This window comes from Notechis scutatus, chromosome 6 (genome assembly GCF_049901735.1).
Source record: "Notechis scutatus isolate UNSWTSFEM ecotype Mainland chromosome 6, rNotScu1.2, whole genome shotgun sequence".
Classification (NCBI taxonomy): Eukaryota; Metazoa; Chordata; class Lepidosauria; order Squamata; family Elapidae; genus Notechis; species Notechis scutatus.
Window position 1 is genome coordinate 65,581,618 of NC_142014.1, and position 25,972 is coordinate 65,607,589.

Consider the following 25,972-nt stretch of genomic DNA (forward strand, 5'->3'; position numbering starts at 1 on the left):
TTGGGGTTTGGGGAAAAAAACCAGAGAGTCAGGTAGAATATTCCAGACATTGACCACTCTGTTGCTGAAGACGTATTTCCTGCAAACAAGTTTGGTGCGATTAACCTTGAGTTTGTATCTATTGTTTGCTCTTGTGTTGTTATGGTTGAAGCTGAAGTATTCATGACAGGTAGGACATTGCAATGTACGATTTTATATACTATACTTAGATAGGACCGAAGGCGGCATAGTTCTAGGTTTTCTAGGTCTAGAATTTCGAGTCTGGTGGTTGGTAGTTGAAGTTTAGCTCAGTATATTAATTTAGTCTCCACTCACTTTCCATTTCTTTCTTTCTGAGTGAGAGGAGTGAAGATTGCATTATTTAGTAGATCTGCAAGAAGTAAAGATTTAGTACCTGGCATGCTTCAGTCTTGCCTCTAGCTGTTCTACTTGTCATAATATAGCTATTATTTTCCTCCATGGTGAGGACAGTCTGGTTCAAAATGAGCAACATTTGAATTAATTTCTTTTTTTTAAAATGATTGCTAAGATATGGGTTCTACCAGTCCCAGGTAGAACCTCAGTTGCACAGAAAAAATAGAAGGTATTAAAACAGTGATGAATGTATATATTTCATTTTAAATACTGACCTCTGATAACTTAATAGCATTCAATGCTATTGGACCTTTGAGATTAAGTCAGTAATTTCATTAAGTCTGTAATTTCATAGAACAGAACAGAATAGGATAGGATAGGATAGAGTACAGTGGAGTGGATTGGATTGGAGTGGAGTGGAATGGAATAGAATAGAATAGAATAGAATAGAATAGAATAGAATAGAATAGAATAGAATAGAATAGAATAGAATAGAATAGAATAGAATAGAATAGAATAGTTCTTTATTGGTCAAGTGTGATTGCACACACAAGGAATTTGTCTCCAGTGCAGAAGCTTTCAGTGTACATGGAAAGCAACTGAGTAATAAAAATCATAATAATGATAATAATAAGTGTAGGTAGTAGAGAAGATGAGAAGGATAATAATAATACTACAACCATACAACATGCACAAATATACTTAGACATAAGACAGTACTGTGAGAATTTCCTCTTATCCCAATACAATCAAACTTAAAGTCCTTAGGCAGGGGTGTCAAACTCACATCATCACGGCGGTGTCACATGATGTATCGGGACTTTCCCCCCCTTCACTAAACCGGGCGTACACATGGCCAGCACACGACACATCTGGCCTGCGGACCAGGAGTTTGATAGCCCTTAAGGTAAAGTGAAGAGTCTAATTACCATGCTTAGAAGCAGTGTATAACAGTTACAATTCCAAAAGAGAACCAGGATTTTTTTAAAATCACAGTTTGTTAGGAAGTAGGAGGAGAAAACACATATAACAGTAAGCCAAAATAACAAGGGATCACAGTTCATAAATAATGGGCTAGCAGATCCCACTAAACTAAAAACATACAAATCACATTTGCATTGAATTACATGTGGGTACCACACTTGAATGTTGTAATAGAAGAGGAAGAAATACATATTGGAGAAGAAAACAGTGGCATGCAAACTCCTTTGAAGCTTTTTTTTAAAAAAATAGAAATAATGCTTGTGACATGAATGGCATCATTATGTCTGCCTCTGCTATCTTTATCTCTTTACCCCCTTCCTTTTGTTTGTCCTTGCGTGCCATCATTTTGCCCTGATTCCATTTAACTTTTGTTCCTTTCATTATGTCCTGAAAATGTCGTATTCTTTGCATTCATTCATAAACTGTAAGGAGTGGATGACTTGTGCCATGAACGGAGTTGGTAAAGTCAGATGCAACTGTCTGCTTCAATTTCTATTCAGCGTAGGGTTATCTTTTCAAATGCAAGAGACATTCTGGTTAATGGGAGCAGGCTGCTTTTCAGATTGGGGCAATCTTTTCTGATGGTTTTTCTTGGAGGACTGGTCCACTCATCATCTGGAATTGGTAACTCCTCTGGAAAATTGGCTGAAAGGAGTCAATCTGGTTTATAGAAAATGACCCTGAATCTTGCTGTTTATGTGCAGGAAGAAGAAGGGTCAACTTAAAAAGCGGGTACTGAGTGTTCATTCTCAGAACATCATGATCACAACAACAGGGTGCACTTTGTGTCTCTAGCTATTAAGCTTTACAGCTCACATTTGTCTGCAGTGCCTTGCCTAAATTGGTTGAGTTGCACTGAGTTGAACATGAACTCATCTGCTCTCCTATTTTCAAACACGCGCACACCCAGAGAGAGAGAGAAAGAGAGACAGACAGAGAGACAGAGACAGAGAGACAGAGACAGAGAGAAAGAGAAACAGACAGACAGACAGACACAAACACACACGCACACACACACACAGAGACAGACAGAGAGACAGAGAGACAGAGAGAGAGACAGAGAGACAGAAACAGAGAGGTAGAGAATGAGAGAGAGATGACTTGGTTTTCCTTTTAAATTCACACATCAAACTTTATGATGCTCTTAGCTAATCAAAACAAATGGCTTTTAAGGAGAAAACTATAAAATCTGCTACTTAGGGGAAATGGTTTGCAAATCTTCCACTATGGACAAAATGACGATAAAAAATAATATGGAAGGGGGGGAATAAAAAAATATCAGTTTGGGGGGAATGATGTTCCAAAAGATGCCATCAGAAAATGCTCTCTCTTGCGTTTTGTCAAATGAGGCTCTTTGGCTGATTGGATCTGCAAAATGCCCCTCCCTGCCAGACCTAATGGGATGAGAGGCAGTCCCTCAACCAGGCCCCAGACTATGAGCAGCTTTAAACAGGGGTGATGGATCACAGCAACTTTAAGACTTGTGGACTTCAATTCCCAGAATTCCCCAGCCAGCCATGTTGGAGGTTGGATGACTTCTCCTCCCACCAACATCCACCCATTTCTATTTCCTAGCATTCTTCTTTCATCAGAAGTTTTTAAGTAGTCATGCTGTTATTGACAGTCATGTTGAAAACTGAATAAATGCCATTTTTAAGTTACCCAAGTGACAGGCTACCAGTGCCTAGGAGCTGTGTGATGGTGAGTCTCACTTTGTTGAGTGTTGAACATGTGCAGTGCTATTTAGAAGAGAGGTATATAGGTGTCCACAAGGAAAGCCATGTTCATTGGTTAGGGATATAGTGAAAGGGTGTGGGGCAAAGTTAGATGGAGCACAGGGACAGTATCCAGGGATGGGATTCTACCAGTTTGGACCAGTTCGGGAAAACCGGATGTTAAATTTGCATCTGGTTCACCGAACCGGTATTTGAACTGACTGACTGGCCCTGCCCCCTCTACCCTGCCTCTCCCAGGAGTCTCCATGTGGCCCATTTTTGATGCAGGTAAGTTCGGGGTCCACGCAGAGACTCTGGAAGGGGGAAAACAGGCCTTCCAGAAGTACCGGAAGTCATGAAATGGGCCTGATTTCAGCTTCCAGAGGGCCTCCAGAGCCCAGGGGAGGCCATTTTGTCCCTCCCAGAGGTAGCCTTGGGAAGCCTTGGGAAGGCAAAACACGGCCCTCCCAGAAGTTCCAGTAGGTCACACCCACCCTGGACACGCCCTTCCAGCAACTGGGCAGTGAACCGGTTGCTGGGATGTTTCAATCCCACCCTTGATAGTATCAGCTATCCTATACATGTCTTTTTTTGACACACAACAAAGACCAACAGAAAGATTGTTACAAAGATTGATAGCCATCATTGCTCATCCTGCATTCAACCAGAATGGTGGTAGAGCATGATCTTCATAATGATCTGGTTGATATTTATGGTGTATCTGAGTAGGGTTTCTTGTGAGTTGTGCTGTTAGTGAGAAAGAGTAACCAGGATTCCTATGTTGGAATGGCAGCATTCATAGGAATGGCAGGGCCACTAAAGCTGAAATGCAAAAGCCCAGACAGTGAATGACCAATAAGCATGTGTGCTAGTCAAAATGGCTTCCCCAAAGAAAAGCAGTCTGCAATCTGCATTGCCAAAAGCATTGCCTTTCCCAGGGAAATGGATCTGCATTGCAAGCTACTCTTGCTCTTTTAAATGGTATGTACTGGATGGTGATGTGGGAGAAGAATATGTGTGTAATAAAGGAGAGTTCTAGCTATCTCTTGCTGAACATGCACTTTGAAAGAGGCACTGAAGAAAGAAGGCGGAGCCTCCTCGCTGACAGATCGTACTGTGGTAAGAGTACTGTGGTACTCTTACCACAGTAAGAGACTGTCATGTTTACCGATCAGATCGTGAAAATCGTCGAGGAGGTGGTGTTGCTATCTTCTATAAAAATCCTTACATCTAAAAATATCCAAGTTACCCAGGAGCTTGCTCTTCCTGAGACCATCATCTGTGAACTATCCTTAAATATCACAATTTGATTCTTACTATGTTACAGAGCACCTGATTATGACATCGAACATGTAAACAAGCTAAATACATTACTAACATGGGCTGCATCCTGCCCATACCCTTTTATCTTTCTTGGTGATTTCAATCTACCTCATATTGACTGGACCCTAAATGATTGTACAACTGAAATCATACACACAACCTTCTACAATGCTACTACAAATCTGGGACTGGAACAACTAGTAACCAACAACACTAGACTAAACAACTGCCTCGATCTCATCTTCTGCAATAGTTTGAATTTAATTTACGGAATACAAACTAAAGAACCCTTTTCCAATAGTGACCACAATATGATTGACTTTTGTCTCAACATACGTCCACACAAAAATCACCACAATGATGTAATTCCCAATTGTAACTTCAAAAAGGCAACTATGATCTTATACACAACGATCTCTCATCCCTTGATTGGCAATCTCTATTCACTGGATGCAATACTGTTGAAGACCATTACAACATATTTTTACTTGAAGTCAAAAGAGTCATCAAACTATATGTACCAACAACAACTCCCAAAACAAAACAAAAAGCAGATTACCCATATCAATAAGGAAACTTCAATCCAAAAAGAGATCACTCTGGCGGAAAAACAAATCTGGTCACGTTGCCAATTTCAAAACCGATACAAAAATTTATGCCACCAGATAAAGACCGAATGCACCAATTATCACATTAAACAAGAGGAAAACCTTCTAAGCACCAATTCCACCCGTGCTTTTTACAATTTTGTAAACAACAAACTAAAAGACTCAAGGTCCATCCCTCCCTTGATAGGACCTGATGGTAAAGACTGCAACGACGACACCATTAAAGCCAACATCTTTAACACATTCTTCGCTCAGTATTTGTAAACAGCAATGGATCATGCCCAGTATTTCCTAGCCGTACCACAGATAACAACAATGATCTAATACATATCGATTTCACAGAAGACAATGTTGAAAAAGCACTACGCAACCTAAAACCATCTCTATCTATTGGACCGATGGAATATGTGCCTACTTCTTAAGAAAGCTATCCACTGCCATAGCCAAACCTCTAAGCATAATCTTTGAAAATCTTTCAGAACCAGCTCCTTGCCTAACCTATGGTCACAAGCCACAGTCATCCCCATCTTCAAAAAGGGAGACCCAAGCCTAGTTGAAAATTACAGGCCAATCTCCTTATGCTGCGTCACCTGTAAAGTCATGGAATCAATTATTAACCAATCCATCATCCTTCACTTAGAGACAAATAACCTACTCTCCAATAAACAATTTGGTTTCAGAAAAAACTATCCTGTAATCTGCAACTCTTACACTGCAAAAACATATGGACGACACAACTCGACCAGGGCAAAGCAATAGACGCAATCTACATAGACTTCTGTAAAGCCTTGATTCAGTGGTACACGACAAACTACTCCTAAAAATAAAATCCTATGGTATCTCTGGACAACTGAATAACTGGATAGAAGCATTCCTGTCAAACAGACAACAAATGGTCAAAATCGGGAGCGTACTATCAAATCCAGTACCTGTCAATAGTGGTGTTCCCCAGGGCAGTGTTCTAGGACCAACTCTCTTCATACTCTACATAAACGACCTCTGTGATCATATTAAGAGCAATTGCTTCTTCGCTGATGATGTAAAGCTGTTCAATACCACAGACAATACTGCTACCCTACAAAAAGATCTTGACTATGTATCAGAGTGGTCAAACAAATGGCAACTTCAAATCTCAACAAATAAATGCTCTGTCTTACATATTGGCAAAAAAATCAGAAAATAAAATACAAGCTGAATAGTCAAGATCTTGTTGATGACCCAAGCTCTGTAAAGGACCTTGGAATACTCACCTCTAATGATCTAAGTGCTAGAGCCCACTGCAACTACATAGCCAAAAAGGCATTAAGAGTTGTTAACCTAATCCTACGTAGCTTTTTCTCTGGTAATATCACACTACTAACCAGAGCATACAAAACATTTGCTAGACCAATACTCGAATACAGTTCATCAGTCTGGAACCCACACTACGTATCTGATATTAGCACAATTGAGAAAGTCCAGAAATATTTCACAAGAAGAGTTCTCCACTCCTCTACTCGTTGTAGAATACCTTATGCCACCAGACTTGAAATTCTAGAACTTGAAAACCTTGAATTACGCCGTCTTCGGTCTGACTTAAGCATGGTATATAAAATCATACATTGCAATGTCCTACCTGTCAATGAATACTTCAGCTTCAACCATAACAACACAAGAGCACACAATAGATACAAACTCAAAGTAAACCGCACCAAACTTGATTGCAGGAAATACGACTTCAGCAATAGAGTGGTCAATGTCTGGAATACTCACCCGACTCTGTAGTTTCTTCCCCAAACCCCAAAAACTTTAACCTTAGACTGTCTACTATTGACCTCACCCCTTTCCTAAGAGGTCTGTAGGGGGCGTGCATAAGCGCACCAACGTGCCTACCGTCCCTGTCCTATTGTTTCTCTTATTCTTTTATTTTTCTTATATGTACCCATTTCATGTATTCACAACTATGTATACATTTATACTTATTATCTTGTAAACAATTGGCAAATCAAATAAATAAAATAAATAAATAAATAGATCGCGACTCTGCGGCTATGGTCCGTGCTCTTTCGTTGGAGAGCCCCGATCATTACGATTAGGGACTGAAGCTGCCTTGGAAGGGAGGCGGAGTAAGGGGAAGCCGCAAGCCAGGTTGAGGGGAGCCGCATCTCCCCCCACGATCTTGGTCTTTTTCCCCCCTGAAGACAACTGCAGCAGTGGTTTAAAATGGCTACCCCGAAGAGGAGGACTCAGCTGGATTAAGTTTTGTGCAGGAGGGAAGAAAGAGGTGGATAACATCTGAACCGGGACAACTGGGCAATACAACTAAACAAAGGTACCCCAGGATTAAGGTAACATGGAATTTTTAAGAGAAGAAAAGTGAGCAGCGAAATTACAAAGGGACAGGAAAAAAGAAAAGAAAATATTTTTGACAGCTAAGCGGGGCTTCGAACCAGGAAAGAAAGAAGTCGGAACTAAAGATTTAACTAAATTGGACTAAAATATCTTGGCAATAAACAGGCATAAAATAAAGCTGGACTTAAGATTGTCAAAAAATAATAACAATAAAGTTTACAAATTGGAGACTGGACTGTGCTAGAATACTGAGGTTCGAAAAACCCTAAATAAAAAAATAGGGGGAAAAGGTGAAGACTTTGTATAATGGAAAGTGCCACCTTTTGACAAAAACTTGAGCTTAAACAAAACGGAAAGCATCCTGTTTCTGAATGAACTTGTGTGGATATAACATTAAAGAAATATTGAAACAAAGTAAGAATCTTAGAAAGTGAAAGCAGAACCAGAATAAAGAAAAAAGCAAGGAAAGACTGACTGTGGGATTGATTGATGTATAGATTGATGGTATAGACCCTGGGCTGGAATAATTGAGAACTTTAGAAAATTGAAAGAAGAAAGAAGGAAAGTAAAAGTGTTTTTTTTTTCTTGTGTGGACTTTAACGATCATAAAATACAAGAGTGTATAATGATGATATCTCTTCGGGAATTAAAAATGGAACTTAAAAATATGAGAGAATTACTACAGGAAAGAGGTGAATCACTTTGCTCTGTGTTAGAAAAAATGGAAATGGCGATTGAAGAACAAGAAGAAAGAGCTTCAGAGGAGGAGGAGACGACTCAAGGAGAAGACATTTTAAATAGACAATTAACACAAAGAACACTACAAAGAAGTGGGGAAAGAAGAAAGGTTAAAAAGTTGAGATTTAAGAAGGCAATCAAAAGGGGGAATACCTGTGAAGTCGGGAAAGGCAGAAAGACCCAGCAGAAAAGGGGAAAGGAAGATATTAAGAAAGAGGGATATAAATTGGAATGAGAAAAGATATGGGGAAAAGAGGGGGAGGAGAAGCAGTAAGAAACAGGTGCATGAAATAAAGAAATACGGAAATAGTAAAATGTTGAAAAGAAATTGTTTTTTCAGAGGTAAATGGTTAATGAATTAAAAAGGGGATTCTGCAGGGTGACAAGGGCTAATAAGAATATTTCTGCAATTAAAAATATTTAGAAAATAGGATAATATAGATACTGGTAACCCTTATTAAAAATTAAGGGGGGGGAAATATGCTGTGGAATCCAAATGAAAAGATGTAATGATTATTATTGTAACTTCTTAAAAATAATGGTTTATTGGGAATCAAGATGAGGGAATACAGGTATATTTTAATCATTGAGGTGTCACACTCAAAACAGTAAAAGGGGAGAAACCTATACTTGTTTTTTTTTCTTTAGTGTTAAACTTTGTATTAATCTAGAATTTATAAAAAGAATGTGTAATGGAAAGGGAATATGACAGACTAAAGAACCAACTAAATTAATAAGTTAATATAGACTATTAAAAGCAAGGAGAGACATTGGTAACCTTTTTAATTATTATCATCATTATTATTATTAGACAAGCACATAATGTTTATCTTTATTTTTAAAATAAATATTAAAGGATTATATTTGAAATAATTGAAATGAAACAAAAAGATGTTTCGATTGAGATTAATGAAAGAGGCTAGAATTAATGTGTTTGTTTCTCTCCTTACTGAAAATTTGGAATGGAAAAGGTAATAATATAATTAAGTATGCATATATGAATGTATAATTGCTGTCATATTTGTATGTAAAGGTGATGACCTGGAAATATGTTGTCCACTAAAAAGAGATTTTTGTTTTTGATGTGAAAAACTGAATAAAATTTGTTTAAAAAAGAAAAGAAAGAGGCACTGATAAGGATCTCATATGTACCAGGTATTTCTTAAGCGTCTATTTTCAGAAGCCAAATGCCAGACTCAAAAGCAGCTGGCAGGAGCTGGGCAGATCACCATTGTTGCTGCTAGCTGGGCAGAAATCATGCATACAACTAGTCTTGGAGCAGGGCAAGCTAGAAACCACCACTTCACCTCCAGTATAAAGCCAGGTGGTCTGTGGCAGTGGTGGGTTTCAAAAAAAATTTCTACTGGTTCGGTGTGAGCATGCGCTTTGCATGTGTGCAGCATTTGCAACTCATCTTCTGCTGCAAGCCCTGTGTGTAAAACAGCTGATGTGCAGCAATCGGCTGTGCCGCACGAAGCAGCTGAGGTTGAAAAGCAGGAAATAAAGTATAGAGCCAGGGTGGGTGGGAGAGCCCAGCAGCTGATCGTCGGAGCGAACCGGTTTGCTCACAGATGATCCTTGGAGCTACCGGTTTACCCAAACAGGGCCGAACTGGTAGAATACAACCACTGGTCTGGGGTATATATTTGGCTAAAATATAGGCAGTATTGTGAACAAAACTTCTTGTAAAGATGTAAACCAATTTGATGACCAAGATGCTAACCTAGAAACCAGGAGACAATGATTTCTAACCTCCCCTTAGGTGTGGAAGTTGAATTTTGAACAAGTCATCCTCTCTTGGTGCAAAATTCTGTCAGGGTGGCCTCAAAGGTGCTTTTTCAGGAGGCAACTGGACTGTTTTTTTGTTTTTTTTTTGTCTTTTGAAGACATTTTGCTTCCCATCCAAGAAGCTTCTTCAGCTCTGACAGGATAGCGTGGAATGGAAGGATTTATTCCTTGCAGACAGCCGGCCATTTGCATACTTTTAGAGGGTCCTTAAAGCACTAGGAGGTTTATCTGTGTCCTCAGCATTCCTGCAGTTGGCAATTTTTCTCTGGAAATCCATTCCTACTCCGGTACCATTCAAAGGCTATTCATCCCAAATTGTATAGTGAAAAGTCTGTACAGATTCATTATGTGTGTGTGTGTTTATGTGTGTGTGTGTGTGTGTGTGTGTGTGTGTGTGTGATAAGCATATGACAATAACCATGTCAATGCATCCTGGTTTTTTACATTTAAAAAAATAACTAAATAAAAATAATGCAGAGAAAGAGTATCAAAATTATAAAGGAAGGGAAAAGAAAAAAGAATCAGGATTGTATCTTTAGTTTTCCTTGTCCTGCTTCTATCCAATACTTTGAGATATCTATCTCTGATCCTTTTTTACATCCTGTCTATAGGTCTCTGATTCTGTAACATTTTATATAAGGAGAGTAACATGCATGGTCAAAGTGCTTGGTGAACATAAATTGTCGGTATTCCCCGTGGGGGATTGGTTGGTGAGTAAGGATTTGACCAATGTGAGAGCACTTCTTCACATCACTTCTTCCCCCCCTTCTCTTGCTATCTGGAGAGAAGAAAGTGCTACTTATTAATATGCTTGTGTCTTGTGGTTTTAAGAGTTTACACCTGGTTGCCTCTCCTCTGTTCTCTCTCTCTGAGCGTGGGCTGCAAGTCCATTACAGATGCTTTTAGTTGGAAGACATCTCCTGCTGCATTATCACCTGAGCGGAAAAAGCTTGAAAATAGGTCACGCTGAGCAGCTCCTCCATCCATATGAATACAGCTGCTTCCTGCCTTCCGCAAACCTTTTGCCTCAGTCTCTGGTGCAGGGATGAGCCCGGCTCTAGGTGCTTTGTGACGGAATAGATAGCAGGACGATGCTTTTTTGCTGGTGGGACGAAAGTTCTCCCTGCTTGCACCATTAGTGGAAACAAAGGGCAGGAACTGAAACTGCAGAAAAAGTGGCCCCAGGAAGACAGTTTTGGACTCCATTCCTCTTCAAAAGGAATAAATCTTTGGGTGACCTTTTATTTATTTTTTTTGCATTCCCTGTGAAATCGGAAAGTTAAAGGGATATGCTGAATGAAAGAGATCTTCTCAAAGTTATGGTAGAGGAACTTCAACCGTCAGTCAATAGCTATCGAACATGTATGCTTTTCCAGGGGTGAATATTCTATGGATATAATTCCACAGCAGTCACTTGGTTCCTTTTTAAAATATAAAAAAGACAGTACAGTGGTGGTGGTGGTGGTATGCTACCGGTTCGGACCGGTTCAGTCAACCCGATAGTAAAACAAGCCTCTGACGATCAGCTGAGAGGAGGGAAAAAAGCCTCCTGTGATCAGCTGAGGCGATAAAGAAGAGAAAAACGCAGGATCAGCCCTTCCACCCACACCTGCGCTTTTCTCTTCTTTATCCCCTCAGTTGATTGGCACTGCGGGCCTCAGCTGGCGTGTGGAAAGCTGTGCGCATGCACACGCACAATCACCAAACTGGCAGTGGAACAGGTAGGATCCCACTGCTGCAGTACAGGTAGTCCTCAACTTACAACCATTTATTGAGTGACTTTTCAAAGTTACAACAGCATTGAAAAGTGTGACTTTACAACCAGTTTTCATGCTTATGACCATTGTAACACCCCCATGGTCATGTGATCAAGCAAAGTCAATGAGGGAAGACAGATTCACTTAAAGACCACATGATTCACTTAACAACTCAGCGATTTGCTTAGCAACTTTGGCAGAAAGATGGCAACATGGAGCAAGTCTTATTTAACCACTGCCTTGCTTAGCAATGGAATTTTTTTGGATCAAGTGTCTTTGTAAGTCAAAGACTGCTGGTATCATAATTTGCCTTCCAATTTGCTGTTTGCAGCTTTTCTTTCTCTGTGAAAGACACCCTTAGTTGGCCTTGTTCTTTTTTTTAAAAAAAATTGCATTCTTAGAGTGATTTAGAATTTTTTTGAGTTTAGATTCTAGAATACACCGGTGGTCCTCACTTAGCCATCACAATTGGTATAATGTTTTATTAAGAGCTTATTTATTAAAATATTAAATATTAATAAAATATTTTATTAAAATATTAAAAACTAGCAAGAACTAATAAAAGTAAAAGAAAGGGGGAGAAGGAAAAAGATAGAAAGGAAATCCCACAATCTCTGTGATCCAGAGAGTCTGCCCCCCAGCCAGTATTCTCCATTATAATATTTCTTTGCTCCTCTGGAGATGTCAGTCCACTATAATTCTTCACCAAAATCTTAGCAACCACAATTGGGATGAGCAACTCATCTGCTAAGTGACATGGTAGCTAAGTGGAAAATCACATGATCCCAATTGAGCTTATGACTTTACTTCCCCTTTGGCTGGTGAACAAGGGGACTCAGTTGTTAAACAGAATATTCCTTCATTTACTGTACACACACACACACGCACACACAGGAAAAGTAAAGATTTTTTTAAAAGTGAAAGATAGGGAAAAAAAATTAAGATGTATAAAACATGATTCCCCATTTCCTCCAGACAAGTATAAACAATTTGGACAACTTAAAAATTTATCTACTACTTATTCAATTTTTAAAAAATCCCTCTTCTTCCCAGATCTTATCTCTTATCAATAATCAAATTGCAAAAACACACCACTCAGTTGTAAACAGCAAAAGTCTATTAAAAGCTACCAGAAATGTTAATGTATATATTTTAATCTTAATCAAAAAATTCAATGTTATATTCCAAACCTATTACTTTCTCTGAAAAATAAACCAAAAGAAATTTCTCCCACCTATAAACCTATCTTTAAGGTCTTATTATTCAGCCCTAGTCAAAAGCAAATCCCATTTACAGCTACCATAAACCACAACACATATATTTTAACCTTAACTCCTAACAGCCTTAATCTTTACTTCACTCAAATATTGTAGGATTTGATTTCTGCTTTGTCCCATCACACAAAGTTCTTCAAGGCTTTTAACAAGCCTCTTTTGTAAATCCAATAGGAAAACAATTATCCAGGTCACTCTCTTGGTTTGTCATTTGTATTTCCTTTTTAAATTTAAAACTGTAGCCAATTTCTTTTGTAGGCACAGTGAAGCATCCTCTTCTAAATCATTCCTGTGGCCTGTCAGCTGTAAATTCACTTTCGATACCATCTCTATCTTGTCAGATAAAATTTGTTCTATATCTGACATTTCTTCAATAACATCTTTTGGACATAGGCTGTCCACGGAAACAGATATTATGACTGATATATACTTGGAACTGTTTGCGACTTCTTTCTTTTTCTCTTTCCTCTTTCAAACTGTGGGAGATTCCTATGGCCCACTCACTGGCACTTTTCAGATCTGGGCCTCGGTCATTTCACAGATTTAACAGATTAACAGAGTTGGATGGGACCTTATAGGTCATTTAGTCCAATCCCCCCTCTCCCTGCCCAAGCGAGAGGCCCTACACCATTTCTGACAGATGACAGTCCAGTCTTTTTTTGAAAGCCTCCACTGATGGCGCTCCCACAACTTCCAAGGGCAAGCTGTTCCATTGGTTGATTGTTCTCACTGTCAGAAATTTTCTCCTTATTTCCTGGTTGAATTTCTCCTTGATCAGTTTCCATCTGTTATTCCTTGTCTGGCCTTCAGGTGCTTTGGAAAATAGCTTGACCATTTGATACGGTGTCACATAATATGCGATTATTAGATTAGACAAACAATTTATTTCCAGTGCAAGAGAATGGATTATGTACAAAACATTCTGCATCCTGTATGTTCTATTCCAACCATACCACCAAGTTTAATTTGTCCTTGTCTTTCATGCAGATAATAGCTGCAGCAAATCAACCTCAATTCCTGGTCACTGCAGAGACACCATTCACATGGCTTTCCTGACAACTGAAGGGATTTGACCTATTTTTTTCAACTTTCCAGTGTAGTCTTTAGCCCTAGGCTTTTCCCGTTAATCTTCTATCCAGATATAAAACAGATTTAGCCTGCTTAACTTTTTTCAAGTTTAGCCAAGTTTGGCTACATGCAGTCACCTGCTGTGACACTTTTCCATGAAAATACATTGTCATTCATGATTAAAAGCAGCAACAAGAAGGACAGAATTGCATAGAGAAATAAAACCTACACAGATACTAAATGGCACAACTTCAGGAATGAAGAAAGAGAAAAGTCTCTGAATAAGTTTCTACTTCTAAAGCTCCTTCCTCTTCCTCCTTCACTGACCTCTGATCAGGAGCCTGGGTGGTACAGGGGTTAGAATGCAGTAGTACAGGCTAACTGTTCCCACAGTCTGGAGTTCAATCCTGACTAGCTCAAGGTTGACTCAGCCTTTCATCCTTCCAAGGTAGGTTAAATGAGGACCCAGGTTTTTGGGACAATTAGCTAATATTGTAAACTGCCCAGAGAGTACTGTAAAGACTATAAGTTGAAGGGCTATTGCTTTCATCAACAAGAGGGATAATTTTTGTTAATAATCACTGAAAGATAATTCCATCTCTTGATCATGCCAGACTCTTCATTTATCATGATGCACCAAAGTGGGTAAGAATTGTGGAGACAGAAGTAGAAATGTAAAGCAAAAATCCTTTTAGATGTATAATTGGGTATGTTGAACCAGTGTCTCTAATGGATGCACAACTTTCAAAAATTAAAGAAATAAAAATGAAGAGAGCACAGATACATTTCTTCTCCATTTTGTTCTTTAACGTAAATAGCGTTGGATGTGTTTCTCTACATAGCTAGGTGAAGTTGATCAGAAAGTGCATCCAAGCATCACTGATAATAAAGAGATTTGCTTTTAAATGAAATGGCAGAAACCCTCACTTTCCTTACCTTTTTCCTCTTGCTCTTGCATTTTTCAGCCAAGTTTGGTTGAAAAACAGGGAAGAAATTGCTCATTTCTCTGATTATTGCTGTAAGTCTTGATTAGACCAATATATAAATTGGGAAAAAAAAATCCTAAGCAGAGCAAAATGTGATGGGGTGGACTTTGTCTACTAGCATCATTCCTGAGAGTTAAGGGGGAAAAAGAAATTTCAAGAAACCCTTTGCCTACAAGACTGAAATTGTTCTATCTTTCAAGAATCTATGCTGGCTTATGAAATGTAGTCTCAGGTCTTCTCTTGGTGGAAAAGGAAAGATCTGGAGTTGGTAAAGCATCCAGATTTATTTTTATTTATTTATTTGTCAAAAGCTTACAATATAACAGAAATAAGAATAAACATAAGTTTAAACACAAGAAATAGGAACTAATAATTGGGGACAATAGGACAGGGATGGTAGGCATGATTGTGTGCTTATGCATGCCCCTTACAGACCTCTTAGGAATGATGTGAGGTCAATAGAGGTTAGTTTGAGGGTAAAGGAGTGGGAGTTTGAGCAGGTGACAACACAATCAGATAGTGAGTTCCAGACATTGACCACTCTGTTGCTGAAATTGTACTTCCTGCAATCGAGTTTGGAGTGGTTTACATTTAGTTTATATCTGTTGTGTGCTCTTGTGTTGTTGTGGTTACAGCTGAAATATTCATTAACTGGTAAGAGGTTGTAACATATGATTTTAGGTACTATGCTTAGGTCCAATCTTAGCCGGCATAGTTCAAGGTTGTCGAAGCCTAGAATCTCAAGTCTGGTGCTATAAGGTATTATGTTGTGAACAGAGGAATGTAGTACTCGTCTGGTAAAATACTTCTGGACTCGCTCAATTGTATTTATGTCTGATATACAGTGTGGATTCCAGACAGCAGAGCTGAATTCAAGTATTGGTCTGCACAAAGAACACTACAAAGAAGTGGGGAGAGAAGGAAGGTTAAAAAGTTGAAATTTAAGAAGGCAATCAAAAGCTGTGAAGTCAGGAAAGGCAGAAAGACCCAGCAGAAAAGGGGAAAGGAAGATATTAAGAAAGAGAGGGATATAAACTGGAATGAGAAAAGATATGGGGAAAAGAGGGGGAGGAGAAGCAGTAAGAAACAGGTGCATGAAATAAAGAAATACGGAAATAGTAAAATGTTGAAAAGAAATTGTTTTTTCAGAGATAATGGTTGATGAATTAAAAAGGGGATTCTGCAGGGTGACAAGGGGTAATAAGAATATTTCTGCAATTAAAAATATTTAGAAAATAGGGTAATATAGATACTGATAACCCTTATTAAAAATTAAGGGGGGGAAATATGCTGTGGAATCCAAATGAAAAGATGTAATGATTATTATTGTAACTTCTTAAAAATAATGGTTTATTGGGAATCAAGATGAGGGAATAAAGGTATATTTTAATCATTGAGGTGTCACACTCAAAACAGTAAAAGGGGGGAAACCTATACTTGTTTTATTTTTTAGTGTTAAAATTTGTATTAATCTAGAATTTATAAAAAGAACCAACTAAATTAATAAGTTAATATAGACTATTAAAAGCAAGGAGAGACATTGGTAACTTTTTTTATTATTATCATTATTATTAGGCAAACACATATTGTTTATCTTTATTTTTAAAATAAATATTAAAGGATTATATTAGAAATAATTGAAATGAAACAAAAAGATGTTTTGATTGAGATTAATGAAAGAGGCTAGAATTAATGTGTTTGTTTCTCTCCTTACTGAAAATTTGGAATGGAAAAGGTAATAATATAATTAAGTATGCATATATGAATGTATAATTGCTGTCATATTTGTATGTAAAGCTGATGACCCGGAAATATGCTGTCCACTAAGAAGAGATTTTTGTTTTTAATGTGAAAAACTGAATAAAATTTGTTTTAAAAAAAAAGTATTGGTCTAGTAAAGGTTTTGAATGCCCTAGTTTGCAAATCAGTATTACCAGAGGAGAAGCTTCGTAAAATTAAATTTACAACTCTTAAAGCCTTTTTGGAAATACTGTTGCAGTGAGCTTTGGCGCTTAGATCATTTGATATGAGAACTCCAGGGTCCTTGACAAAGTGAGGATCATCAACAAGGTGATATCCACCTAGCTTGTATTTTGTATAATGTTTTTTTTTTTTACCAAGATGTAAAGATCTTAAAGGTAAAGGTTTCCCATGTCCAGTCATGTCCGATTCAAGGGGGCAGACCTCATATCCGTTCCCTAACTAAGCAGTGGTGGGTTTCCTACCGGTTTGGTGTGAGCACGTGCTTTATGTGTGCATTCGCGCTTTGCACGCACCCCAAGCACACACTTGGTGCATGCGCAGCATTTGCAGCTCACCTTCTGCTGCAAGTCCTGTGTGTAAAACAGCTGATGTGCGGCAGTTGGCTGTGCCGCACAAAATGGCTGATGTTGTGGAGTGGCGGAATAACCTGAGGCAAACACGGAGCAAACTTCAGCTTTTACTTTATTGTAGCAATAAAGGGTTGCCGCGGCTGCCACGCTAACAAGGTAGCCAGCCGGCAGACAACAGCTGATGCCGTTTGACAGCTCCCTTTTATAGCCGGCTGTCAAACGGCATCAGCCAATAGGAACGGTCCGTGTTTCCAGCGGGAGTGAAGACTTCAGCTCAGTCCTTTCCAAACGCCACAGCTGAGGTAGAAAAGCAGGAAATAAAGGTCAGTATAGAACTGGGGCAAGTGGGAGGGCCCAGCAGCTGATCGTCAGAGTGAACCAGTTTGCCCACAGGTGATCGTCGGAGCTACCGATTCAGGTGAACCAGGCCGAATTGATAGAATACCACCACTGTAATTAAGGGAGCCAGCGTTGTCTGAAGACACCTTTGTGATCATGTGGCCAGTATGGCTATATGCCAAGGTGCACGGAATGCTGTTACCTCCCCGCTGCAGTGGTAGTACCTATTTATCTACTTGCATTTGCATGCTTTAGAACTGCAACGTTTTCAGGAGTTGGGGAAAATAACAAGAGCTCACCCTGTCACGCAATACTCAGGCCTTGAACCCAGGCTGTCAGCAATCTCAGCATCTTTAACTGCTGAGCCATCATGCCCCCTTTATAAAGATTCTAGAGGAAAGTAATGGAGTAAAAGCAGTGGTTTCTCCCAGGCTTAAATGCTTCAGTGGTGTCTGCCATGATAAAATGGGTATTGATTAAGCAGAAAATGTTTTGCAGTTGTCAAAGCTAAACAAAGAAAATCCTTGATTTGGTCCCCTGGAATTAAGAAATGCATATATTAGTAAATTAAAAATAACACAGGTGAAAGGAGGGGGAGGAGAAGAGTATGTTCGTTAGGCCTTTTTCTTCTTCTGCAAAATCCTTTAGTCTGCCCTTTAAAGAGGGAGAGAGAAAAAATAACAACTGCCTTCGGAGACAAGTCAGATTAATTTTTCTCCCTTTAATCTTGGGTCCAGTACAAATGATTCCTCTGCCAGATGACATGGATTATATCTCCTTTCCTTCCCCAGAATTAATGTGGGTTTGAAAGATGGAGAGCTATTTTGGATGGTTGTGTTTATCCTGCTTATCCTTAGGTTAAAATATTCATGCGTAGAAGACTGAGGGATTGTCCAATGTTAATGTCTCACCAGAGATACCACAGAGGAGACCAAGTAGAGGACATTTGTGATGTGAACTTCTGGCTGAGCCCAGAATTTATCATCCCCTGCATCCCACACCACCACACACAAATCTGGATAATCTCTATGCACACCCCACGCACAACAAATCACTTCCACCCAACCGCAGCCCTAAATGATTATCCAACCCTAACTATGCCCTTCTGACATTGTTGTTTGTTATTTCAGAGGAAGAAAATGTGCTATGGATGTGATCTGGCACAAATCACTGATAATGTGGTTGCTGATATTATCGGGGACGAGGATCTGCCTTGCTCATATATATTAACTTATTTTAGGTTTCTGTGAACAATCCCGCTCTCTTTTAGCTGCCAGGCACTTCATGGCCATTATGGGTTGAGAGAAACTATGGGAGAAACTAGATCCTTGTCTTCCCCAGAGGCATAATGTCTGATATTTTCCAAATAATTCTGAAAGAGCTCTCAACGTTTTTTCCCCTCCAAATGGAATTTAATCCTTTTGGGGGGAAAAAATACTATTCTGTGTTGCATAAAATGTCCCTTCAGGCCAGGAAAGAGTGGAGGTTCTGTCAGCTATGTGTTGCTAGTTCTGTCATCTCTGGATACATTACAGATTTTCTGCTACTGCTGTTCATAAGGTTACCAGATGTCCAGCAAAAGGAGAATATGTCCTCCTTTTTGTGCTCATGTCCTCCATCTGGCAGGCATAGCTGTAAAATCCAATATTGTCCTGCTTTTTGTCTTAGTTTTAATTACTATTATAATAGGCTGTTTTCATAACAGTGATAATTGAAACGTCATGTATTTGAGACCTTGTCAATTGCTTCGTTGTTTCCCTCACCATCAAAAACATTTAAATAGCCTAGATTTGCATTATTTATTTTCTGATTCCAGCAGTTGCCTTCTACTTAGTCCCTTCAAATCTATGATTATTGTAGTATGTAGATCAGGGGTGTCAAACTCGCATTGTCACGACGGCATCATGTGACGTATCGGGATTATTTTCCCCTTTGCTAAACCAGGTGTGGCCATGGCCACAGGGCACGAGTTTGACAGCCCTGATGTAGATCATATAACACTTCGTGCATTTCTATGGTGGCATTGTCAATTTTTTGTTATTTCAAGCAAATGTTCTTGGAAATATTTGTTTGAAAAATATTGCACTTGAAATCCCAGCCTTTCTGATGCTGGACAAGGTAATTCCATATATATGTAGGTCAAGTACATTTTTTTTAAAAGTTGTTTGCTGTGAATTTTGTGGTGGGTGCCAAAAATTAAGGTTTCCTTGTTTACCCCAATTTGTCTTCCTTTCCAATTGTCCATATCCTCCTTTGCCTGTTTAGATATCAGGCACATAGAGGTAAACCACATTTACACATAATTCAAAAAAGAAAATAAAAAGCTAGGAAGGAAACAAAAAGGCCAGAATACATTCTGACCAGAAACCAACATCCAGATAAGCAGAATCAAGACCAGACAAACAATAAAACAAACAAACAAAAACACCACAATACCTTAATCAAACAACTACCAAGGAGAATACCACATCCCCACCAAAATCGGCAGGACAGGCTATTGTATATGAACAGGGAGCAAACACCACCCTCACCAGCATTGATAATGTTACCAAGCTCAGAGACTCCACAGTTCAACTCTGAGCTACATTTTTCTCTTCTATTAGATATCCGATAACACTAACTGATAGGGAATTTTATGAAGCTATCGTTTTCTGCTGTTTTTATAACTTTGGTAGAGACAGAGGGCTTTTCTGTCCACTCTATTCTAACCAGGCAGTTTCAGATGTTATGGGCTGGAACTTATTATTATGGGCTGATTGCAAATTGCATGTTCCCCCTGGTCATCCATTAACTACTCCTGGGTGTTGCCAACCTCAGAGTCAAAACTGGATAGCTTTGTCTCTCTCATTGCTAATATTTTCCTACCCTCCCAGTATTAGTAAAGGGGGTCCTTGCTTATCATTGTTATCCCCAGCTTCCTTCCACGTTCATCCTCTGATTTGTTACCTGTCAAGCAGGGAATATTGGAACATGAATTTAGCACTTTTTCAGAAGAACGCCATTCCTAAAGTCAGAAATAGCCAACTCATAATGTAGAGGATGGGCTGTGCTGAACAGAAGCACTGGGGTCTCCCTCCCACTTTCTCTCATGATTTTCTTTCATGTCTGAGATATATCACACAGGTTTATCACTCTTTCAGAAGAGCAGTAAATATATGTTGCAGGATCCAATCTGGATCAGTCACCGGGACCAGAAGTTTACTCTTCTGAGCTATCAGACTCCAGGGGTGGGATGCTATTGGTTCTGCCCGGTTCTATAGAGCCGGTAGCTCTGAACAGGAGCAGACACTGAACTGGTTCTGTGTTTGCTGCTTTTTGGCCCGCCCGCCCACCCGCCCGCCCGCCCAGGATCTTACTTGTCCTTTATTTCCTGCTTTTTCAACCTCAGCTATTTTGTGCAGCACAGCTGAGGTTGAAAAAGCAGTAAAAAGTGGCTTTTCAAATCCTGTGCACCTGTGCGCAGAGCTTTTCAGCTGTCCAGCTGGTAACCAGCTGTCCAACTGGTTGATGACATGCACTCGCAAAATATAATCACCAAACTGGTAATAACACCGGTTGAATCCCACCCCTGTCGGACTCATGCTGGAACGCATCCTCAGAGAATTTTTCTCTCAACAGATGGTAGAAGTTCCCTGAGAATGGGCTCCAGCACAGCCTGGTCCCAGTGACCGACCCAGATTGGATCCTGCAACATTATCCTGGGATCCATATATTTGCCTTCATTTGTAGTAGATATATGTTTACAAGTCGTCAAAGAGACCTGTCAGGAAGGAACCGTTGCATTGAATGCTTCCTGCTTAAATTTGAACTCTCCTAATGCAACCTATGAACGGAGGAATTTGATTGGTGGCTAATTTGAGATTGTAAGCAGCCTTTGTGGTCATTCAATTCCACCCCATCCCAAGTGAGGGGGAGAGGTGGGTGTTTTCCCGCTGGCAGGTGGGAAGCAAAATGAATCTGGTGGAAACCACTAATTCTTTAATTGGGCCTACAAGAGGCGCATTAGAACAGTTGCTTTTGGCAGGCTCACTAATGCTGTATAAGAGGGAGCTTGTTTTATGCCAACATACTTTTCTGAATAGGTTTTTACATTTGCCACCTGAGACAGCCATAAGGTAAAGAGGAAGGATCTAAGATATCTCGAATAATGGGAGCCTTCAAAAGAGTGACTGAAATTAAAGGAAATAATGAAAATGTTTCGAATGAATGTGTTGTGATGAAATAATTTATAGAGATTTATCTGGAAAGGATAGTGATACATCAGCAAGCAGAATTGAAACAAGTGTTGTAAGTCTTAGTGTCTAAGAAAAAAAATGATGGAAATCATAAATACAGTGGGAATATCAAAAAAAAAAAAAAAAAGTGAAGCTGCAAGATTACACAACTCAGTATTTCCCAAACCTGGCACTTTTAAGTTGTGTGGACTTCTACTCTGGCTGGGGAATGCTGGTCCACATGTCTTAACATTTCAAGTTTGAAAAACTGGAGGAAAGTATGAGAATATAATCTGCCTATAAAGTTGCTGTATAAGCTTGTTTAATGTCTATAAGCCCCCAGCTATATTTGAAGATGATAAAATGTTATTATTTTTTCTCTATGAAAAGGGAATGGCAGCAAGAGCGAATGCAACATTTAAAGGGTAATTAATTTGTTCTGTGTGGCTTGGAAAGTATTTGGCAAAATTGTGGCTAAAAGGGTAGGAAAGGTGACCCTGAATAAATTTTAGGGTGCACAATTCAACTTTTTGCCAGGCAGATAGTATACACAGTAAGCTAGGTTTTTGCTCTTCAGGAGTTTATTGAAAAAATGTGAGAAAGGAAGTTTATTGTTCCTTTTTTGATTTTTTGAAAAAGCATGTGATAAAGTGAGCATGTTTGGGTTATGATTTTTGTGCAAATGCAGAGTTAACATTTGGTTGCTGCTTGTGGTCTGTGACAGAAATAAAGCATGTATGGGAATGAAGTGGATGATTAGCAAATGGTTCAACATTGACCAAGGATAGTGATGTCATAGGTTTATGGGAGTTGATCCAAGACATGGCACAAAACATCTCTTGTGATTTATTTTTTTTAAAAATATCTCTTTTATTAAGACCTCCAACAGCATCTACTTCCAACTTTTACAGCCTTTCGGGACTAGAGGTGTTTACAGTTAGATACCCATATTCCATTCTCTACTTGACTGATCACCAGTTTGAGTTTTAAAATGCACCATGAAGTAGACATTTGCCTCTTTTGAATATTATGAAGACTTAAGTGTTCTGTACCTGTGCATTCATGCATTCTATAATGTTCGCTTACTGTATAAGTACGCTGCATGGTTTTCAAAATCCTAGCTATACTTTCTACTTGGATGTAAGTAACGGGCTAAGAATACTGGATGGCATTCCCTCTGGAGAAAAGAAGGAGTCTTTCTACACGTTTGGTAGAACCTTCTAATTGTCATCACTTCAGCCTTACCCAGATTCTTCTATCTGTGAAAGATGGAAAAAAATGCCTTGTAGTCTTCTTTCTCCTTGTCTTTGGAGTGTCTTCCCTAGATCTCACCCAGCTCCACTTGGGAATTTTATCTTCTTTCTCCTTGTCTTTGGAGTGTCTTCCCTAGATCTCACCCAGCTCCACTTGGGAATTTTATCTAACCATCAATCTTTCAGTGGTGTAACACTGCCTAGACCAAGGGTGTCAAGCTCAATTTCATTGAGGGCCGCATCGGGGTTGTGTTTGACTTTGGGGTGTGTGGCCAGGGTGTGTGTGGCCAGCTTGACAGTGCTTGTGTTGGGGTGTGTGTGCCTGTGGTGGCCCGAGCACTCTGCCAGCAAAAAAGGGGGGTCTGTTTTTGGCTGCCACAGCCTTGCAACCCTCTGCCAGCAAAAACAGAGCTTGGGACAGCTGCCTGCAGCCCTCGCGTTCTCCATTTTTGGCTGCGATGGCCTCCCACAACCCTCTGCCAGAGAAAATGGAGCTCAGGAGGGCTGCCCACGACCTTCCCAAGCTCCATTTTCACTGGTAGAGGCACCACAGGCCTGTCCTTCATTGTTTCCAGGACAGTCCCATGGGCCGGATCTAAGCACCCTGCGGGCCGGATCTGGGTCGTGGGCCTTGAGTTTGACACCCCTGGCCTAGACCATCTCAAGAGCACCAATTATCAATGTTCTTTACTAAAGCCAATAGCAGCCAGTCCCGTTGAGGTCTATCTGAGGTTGCCAGCTATCACAGTTCTAAAAGTTCTCCTTCTCAAGCCCCTTTTTTATTTTTCAAGTTGTCTGTCACCTTAGCAGTTCTGCAACGATTCCTTCCTTTTCCTATAGGAAAAATCTTCCTGTGGTAAAATAAAAGTCACCTTTCCGACTCTAAAGTTCAGCTACGAAAAAAACAAAATCTATTTAGCTTCTTGCATGCATAGGTGACAAACTTAAGAGAAAAGCATGAACTCCTTCCTGCCTGTTGTCCTAGTCCCTTTGGTTGCTTAAGGTATTTATAGATAAAAATGTATAAGGAATCTGTATGGCTATGGTAAGAATTGTGTGGCTTGAGATATGTGAATGTATGTCATGTTGTTGGCTGAGAACCCCAATGATTTACAGGAATATTAGGCATCTGGATCTAAAAATTAATGTACCAAAAGATTAAGGATGTTATTGTTGATTGGGAAAATATGTTGAATATTGATTAGTTATGCATAAAAGAAGCAAAAGAATACATCGTTGTGCACCCTGATAGAACAGTGAATGTTTACTCAAGATTGGAAAATGGATAGAGAAATGTTAGTATTTGCAAATGCTGATTCAAAGTTAGTGGAAAGTACCGCAAGTGGTTTCTTGAGAGGAATATCTGCTAAAAGAAATGAAAATGTCTGTGTCTAAGAATGTGGGGGACCAAAGTCAAACACTAGGAACTCAAGATCAGAAAACAACAATCCACAGATATCACTTTCCATCCATTGGCCCACTCATGGAGAAGCAACTATCTTTCAGGCTGTTAGGCTGCACAGATGAAGAGCAGAGACATAGACTTTGAAGCCAGGAAGTTATGAGCCATCTCCTTGAATCTCTACCTGCTAGCTTCTGAGGATGAGTAATGAATTCGGTATAGCCTGACAAAAGACGGTGCTTTCCCCACTGTTTTATGGAAGTGAAAGTTGGGTCTGTCAAGCAAAGTATAAGTAAGATAAATGTAGTGGTATTAGGTAAGAACTTTGTGCACTTGAACTAGAAGATATAGGATTAATAATGAATGGATCTGAATGCATACATGAATGGCCCTACAGAAGAAGTACTGTACACACAGGTGGCTCGGTTATATAGACAGAATGAATAACGATTGAATTGCAAAGCAAATATATGAAGGCTGAGTGAATGGGTTGAGAAGAATGGAAAGTTATGGTTGGATGGAGTTGATGACCTCCTCAAAAAGAAAGAGGTGAAATCCAAAAGGTACTACATGAAGTACCATGTTCCCATTTTTATTTATTTATTTATTTATTTATTTATTTATTTATTTATTTATTTATTTATTTATTTATTTATTTATTTATTTATTTATTTATTTATTTTTGTCAATTGTTTACAAGATAATAGGTATAAGTTAAAACATAGTTATGAATACATGGATACATATAAGAAAAATAAAAGAAACAATAGGACAGGGACGGTAGACATGTTGGTGCGCTTATGCACGCCCCTACAGACCTCTTAGCAAAGGGGTGCGGTCAATAGTAGAAAGTCTAAGGTTAAAGTTTTTGGGGTTTGGGGAAAAACCCACAGAGTCAGGTAGAGTATTCCAGACATTGACCACTCTGTTGCTGAAGTCGTATTTCCTACAATCAAGTTTGGTGCGGTTTACCTTGAGTTTGTATCTATTGTGTGCTCTAGTGTTGTTATGGTTGAAGCTGAAGTATTCATTGACAGGTAGGACATTGCAATGTATGATTTTATATACTATACTTAGATCGGACCGAAGGCAGCGTAGTTCTAGCTTTTCTAGGTCTAGAATTTCGAGTCTAGTGGCATAAGTTATTCTGCAATGAGTAGAGGAGTGGAGAACTCTTCTTGTGAAATATTTCTGGACTTTCTCAACTGTGTTAATATCAGATAGGTAATGTGGGTTCCAGACTGATGAGCTGTATTCAAGTTTTAGTCTAGCAAATGTTTTGTATGCTCTAGTTAGTAGTGTGATATTACCAGAGAAAAAGCTACGTAAGATTAGGTTAACAACTCATAACACCTTTTTGGTTATTTTTGTAAAATGAAGAATTGTTAGCATGGATAGAAATGCATGGAAGGTTACATTGAATGATATTGATATATACTAGATAATGTACATTTCTTTTTCTTTTTTTTCCTGTCCCACACCTTATATTTATTTGACTTACTATT

At 39.2% G+C, this 25,972-nt stretch overlaps 1 protein-coding gene across 7 annotated transcripts in view; it reads left to right on the forward strand.

Moving 5' to 3' along the window:
- IQSEC3 (IQ motif and Sec7 domain ArfGEF 3) overlaps positions 1–25,972 on the forward strand; it is a 230,035-nt gene that overhangs the window by 173,320 nt on the left and 30,743 nt on the right. The gene's annotated exons all lie outside the window — the stretch shown is intronic.